General features: G+C 37.4%; 1 pseudogene; it reads left to right on the top strand.

Annotated features, from left to right (window-relative positions):
* Nucleotides 1-4,975, top strand: part of LOC102836459 — a 47,972-nt pseudogene extending 42,997 nt beyond the window's left edge.
* The last annotated feature ends 920 nt before the right edge of the window (nucleotides 4,976-5,895 follow it).

Below are 5,895 nucleotides of genomic sequence, written 5' to 3'. Positions count from 1 at the left end.
GAGAGAGAAGATTGGGATTGGGCTGGAGAGAGGGACACATGGAAACCAAATGACATCCTACTTAAAACTACTTGGAAATAGAAGAAACATAAAATGAAATTTAAAAATTCCTTGAATCATACAAAAATGAAAACATAACATACCATAATCTTTGGGACACAGCAAAAACAGTGCTTAAAGAACAATTTATAGCAATAAAGATAAACATCAGAAAAGAAGAACTAAAAATACCTAGTCACCAGAAGAAAGGAAATTATAAAGATTAGAGCAGAAATAAATTAAACAGAAGCATAATAGAAAGAATAAACAAGACTAGAAGATTGTTGTTTGAATAAATTGATAAAATTGATAAACAACTAATAAATTTAACAAAGGAAAAGTAGGAGAAAATACAAATAATACTTGTTAGAAATGAAATAGGTGATGTCATCACAGTACCAACTAAAATAAAAAGGATAATAACAGAATACCATGAAGACTTACATGCCAACACATTTGAAAACCTAGAGAAGAAATAGACAAATTTCTAGAAACACTTACCTACCCAAACCAACACAACCTGAGGTAGAAAATTTGAACAGATCCATCACAAAAAATAAATTGAACGAGTAAAAACAAAACAAAAACAAACAAAAGCCTACCAACAAAAAAAGGCCTAGCCCAGACAGCTTCATTGGTGAATATCATCAAATATTCATCGAACTGACACCAATTCTTCTCAAACTATTCCAGAACATAGAAAAGGATGGAAGACTCCCAAATTCATTTTATGATACAAGCATAACTCTGATATGAAAACCAGGCAAAGACATTGCTGAAAAAGAAATTATAGACCAATATCCTTTATGGCCATAGATACAAACATTCTCAACAAAATTCTAGCCAATAACATCCAATAACATATCAAAAAAAATTAGTCATCATGATCCAGTGGGATGCATACCAAATATGCAAGGATGGATCAATATTAGAAAAACAATCAATGTAACCCACCACATAAGTAAAACAAAGGAATAAACCACATGATTATACAGATTGATGTAGAAAAGATATTTGACAAAATCCAACAACCATTCCTGATTGAAACACTCAGCAAAATATGAATAGAAGGAAAATCCATCAGTATAATTAAGGACATATACACAGAGCAAATTGCTAACATTATTTTCAATGGAAAGCATTACTTTTCTTAATGGGAATTAGAAAGGATGTTCTTTATCATCATTCCTATTCAATTTGTATTGGAAGTCCTAGCCAGAGCAATAAGACAAAAAAGGGAGTAAAAAGGCATCCACATTGGTAAAGAAGAAGTAAAATGCTATCTACTTTCAGATGGTGGTGGTTGTGTGCCACCAAATCAGTTACTATTCATAGCAACCTTGTATAGGGTTTCTGAGGCTGTAAATCTTTATGGGAGCAGAAAGCTTCATCTTTCTCTTGCAGAGCAACTGGTAGATGATACGATCATAGATGTAGAAAATCTAAGATGCAACAAGAAAATTACTGAAAGGATTCAGCAAAGTGACAGAGTGCAAAATCAACATACATCAATATGTTGGGTTCCTTTACATTAACAAACAGAGCTCTGAAAAGGAAATCAAGAAAACTATATAATTTACAATAACCACTCAAAAGATGAAATTCTTAGGAATAAATTTAAACAGAGACTCCAAGGAAAATTACAAGGTATTACTATAAGAAATCAAAAGTGAACATATGTAAATGGGAGAATAAACCATGATCATGTATAGGAAGACTTTACACTGTGAAATGTCAATACTACCCAAAGCAGTCTACAATATAATGCAATCTCAATCCAGATTTTATCATCATTCTTTAAAGAGATAGTGAACTGCCAACCACAAGGTCAACGATTCAAAGGCTCTCCTTGGAAACCCTATGTGGGGTCCCTATGAGTTGGAACCAACTTGATGGCAACAAGACCCAAAGCAGTCTTCAGATATACTGCAATCCCAATCCAGAGTCCATCATCATTCTTTAAAGAGACAGACAAACTGATCAACAAGTTTAGATGGTATTTGAAATAGCAGCAGTGTAACCTATGATGTACAGGTTTCAGTGTATCTTCCAGACTAAAAGAAACTAGGAAGAAGGAGAGATAAACCACTTCGGAATGTTTAGCCACTGACAAATGTATAAGTAGTAGCTGAACATTGTCAGGTATAGCTCCAGAAGATGACAACATTATGAATTGTAGTAGAACATTGTCAGCTAGAGTACCAGAAGATGAGCCCCTCAGGTTGGAAGACTGTTTCCTCAAAGTACAGTTGACTATAATGATATGAATGGAGCAAAGCTTTGGGGGCCTACATTTGCTGATGCAGTACAACTTAAAATGAGGGTCAGCAGCTGCAAACATTCGTAAATAATTGGAATGGAATATATAAAGTATGAACCTAGGAAAATTGGAAGTCATCAAAAAAGAAATGAAATATATAAAGACCAATTTATCATAAGTGTGGTTAGCTAAAATAAACTGGTACTGGCCATTTTAAATCTGATAATCATATTGGTTACTATGGGGGAACATCAAATTCAAGAATGGTATCACATTAATTATCATAAAGAACATTACCAAATCTATCTTGAAGTATGATACCATTTGTCATAGGATTATATTTATACACCTACAAGGAAGACCAGTTAATAACACCATTATTTAAATTATCAGAGAATACCAGAAAGATGTTTATGCTTTATTGAGTACACAAAGTCTTTCCATTGTGTGGATCATGACAAGCTATGGACAAAATTGTGAAGAGTGAGCATTTTGGAACCCTTAATTGTGCTCATGGGAAACCTATACATAGATCAAGAGGCAGTTGTTCGAACAGAACAAGGGGACACCAATTGGTTTTAAAATTAGAAAAGTTGTGTACCAGGGCTCTATTCTTTCACCATACTTATTCAATCTGTATGTTGTTGTTGTTGTTAAGTGCCATCGAGTCGGTTCCGACCCATAGCGACCCTGTACAGGGTTTCCAAGGGTGTAAATCTTTACGGGAGTAGAAAGCCTCATCTTTCTCCCGCGGAACGGCTGGTAGTTTCGAACTGCTGACCTTGCGGCTCACAGCCCGATTCGTAACCACTACGCTACCAGAGCTCACTTTCAATCTGTATACTGAGCAAATAATCCAAGAAGCTGGATTACATGAAGAAAAACATGGCATCAGGATTAGGAGGAAGACTCATTAACAACTAGCAATATGCAGATGATACAAATGCATATGAATTGCTTGCTGAAAGTGAAGATTTCATTTACTTACTGATGAAGATCAAAGACCACAACCTTAGGTATGGGTTGCATCTCAATGTAAAGCAAACAAAAATACTCACTACTAGACCAATAAACACCATCCATATAAATAGAGAAATGACTTCATTTTTCTTGAATCCACCATCAACACTCATGGAGGCAGCAGTCAAGAAATTAAACGCCATATTGCATTGGGCAAATCTACTGAACAAGACCTCTTTAAAGTGTTGAATAGCAAAGGTGTCTGAGGACTAAGGCGTGCCTGACCTAAGACATGGTGTTTTTAATAATCTCATATGCATGCGAAAGTTGGACAGTGAATAAAGAAGACTGTATAAGAATTGATGTATTTGAGTTATGGTGTTGGAGGAGACTATTGAAAGTACTATGGACTACCAAAATAATAAACAGTTCTGTGCTGGAAGAAGTACAGCCAGAATGCTTCTTGGAAGCCAGGATGACCAGACTTTGTCTCTCATACTTCGAGCATATTATCAGGAGGGGCCATCCCTAGAGAAGGATATCATGTTTGGTAAAGTGGAGGGTCAGAGAAAAAGAGGAAAACCCCCAGTAGATGGTCTGGCATGGCGATTGTAGAAATGAGCTCAGGAGTAACAAAAATTATGAGGTTGATCCAAGACTGGGCAGTGTGCATAGGGTTGCTTTGAGTCGGTACTGACTCTATGGCACCTAAGAACAACAGCTATTCTCCTACAGTCACCAGAAAGAGTGACTATTCCTCCAACAGATACATGCAATAGCAGACTTCAGCTCAGGTCAACGTAGAGCTTCAGTTTTCTCAATGTTAAAGATGCAGTAAAACTTTGGACAAATATATAGCTGGGAATAGAACTGCATAGCCCTGTTTTTTTTTTGAAAGATACCATTTTTTCCATCCTGTACCTGTTGTCAAGCATGCCACAGTTTAAAATAACAGTTTTGCATTTTGGAAAGTGAATTCTGCAAACTCCAGGAAGCAGTAAAACCTTCTTGGAAAATTCTTCTTGTTAAACATGTCACTCGAGTGGTAATCTTACAAATGAGCCTACCTGTGAGCTCGTGCCCCTGGAGAATCCCTCACTGTAGTTCATTGCACACTGCCTTAACCAGCCATTGATCTTCCTCCTCCTCCTCCATCACCACCTTCATCACCTCCATCTCCACCTCCTCCTCTCCCTCCTCCCCTACCACCCAGAACACCTTTGCTTCTCAGAAAAGTTGATCCCCAAAAAATCACTTCAGGCTAAAACAATCAAAAGAGATGGACCTGTGCAGATTACAGTTAAAGATCGACTGACTGAAATTAAAGAAGGCACAAAGTTTTGATGAAAGGAAGAAGCTTGCACCATTTCTGAAGGCACAGTATCCCCTTGTTACCCTCTCTGACCTGCAGGGGGTCACCCTGAAACCTAACTCCAAAATATTATCAACTCGGGTTACAAGTATCTTAATAACTCCTGGTAAAAGCCAGATAGATTTACAGAAACTACTTAGAAAAGCTGATGTAGAGAGGAGCCCAGGCAGAACCTTTCTAACTAATAAAAAATATATGGAAACAGGAAGTGGGCTGACCCCAGCAATGACCTGGGTTTTGGGGGAAAGTTTCAGCTGGCTCATCCCAGAAGCCCAACTTAAGCTCTGCCACCTTCCACAAGCAGCTTTGATGAACAAAACTGTCAACTCTGCTTGACACCATAAAATATACAGATAAAACCATGCCAAATCCTTTAACAAAACAAAAACAGATGTAATGAGTCATATGTAAATTATTATAGTATGTTGTTGTTGTTAAGTGCTGTCGAGTTGATTCCGACTCACTGAAACCTTGTATAGGATTTCCAAGGAGTGGCTGGTGGGTTCAAACTGCCAAACTTTCGGTTCAAACCGACCTTGTGGTCTAGTGCTTATCCTATAATTATCCCATGTGTGGACCCTACACATAATGTGATACAAAGTGAGTATTTAGATATTTTCTACTTGGCTTGATTTTTTTAAATAACCAGATGAATTTCTAAAATGATACTTACCCAGGAATTATTCAGTGTTTAAGTACAGGATGGCATGAAGAAGATAACCTGGTTCCTGTTTCTCTTAGGAATAGTCAGTGGAGGAAGGTAACAACCTCACAAACGTTCTTTACTGGTGGGGGTGGTTACGTGCCGTGGAGTCGGTGCTGACTCATAGCGACCCTGCACAGGGTTTCCGAGGCTGTAAATCTTTATGGGAGCAGAAAGCCTTATCTTTCTCCTGTGGAACAGCTGGTAGTTTTGAACTGCTCACCTTAAGGTTTGCAGCCCAATTCATAACCACTACGCTACCAGAGCTCCTTCAGATGCTACACTGATAGCTTGATATTTAAAGACCCTCCAGATACTACTTCTTTACACTACAATTGAGAGGTAAGACCATTCCTTGTCCAAATTTAACTATTTTCCAAAATAGAATTTGACATAAAAGGTCACACAGGTGACCTAAAAAACTAGAATGTATCATTCTAGAACCTTAATAGTTATACCAGCCTCAGTGAGGTCTGAAACATTCTTGACTTTTATACCTGCTATTCAGCTTCATCCAGACACATGTGAATTTCATGAGGAGTTCAAAATGGGCCAGATATT

The sequence above is a fragment of the Chrysochloris asiatica genome, unplaced genomic scaffold (genome assembly GCF_000296735.1).
Source record: "Chrysochloris asiatica unplaced genomic scaffold, ChrAsi1.0 scaffold00060, whole genome shotgun sequence".
NCBI classification, from domain to species: Eukaryota; Metazoa; Chordata; class Mammalia; order Afrosoricida; family Chrysochloridae; genus Chrysochloris; species Chrysochloris asiatica.
This window is presented reverse-complemented; position numbering and strand designations above follow the sequence as displayed.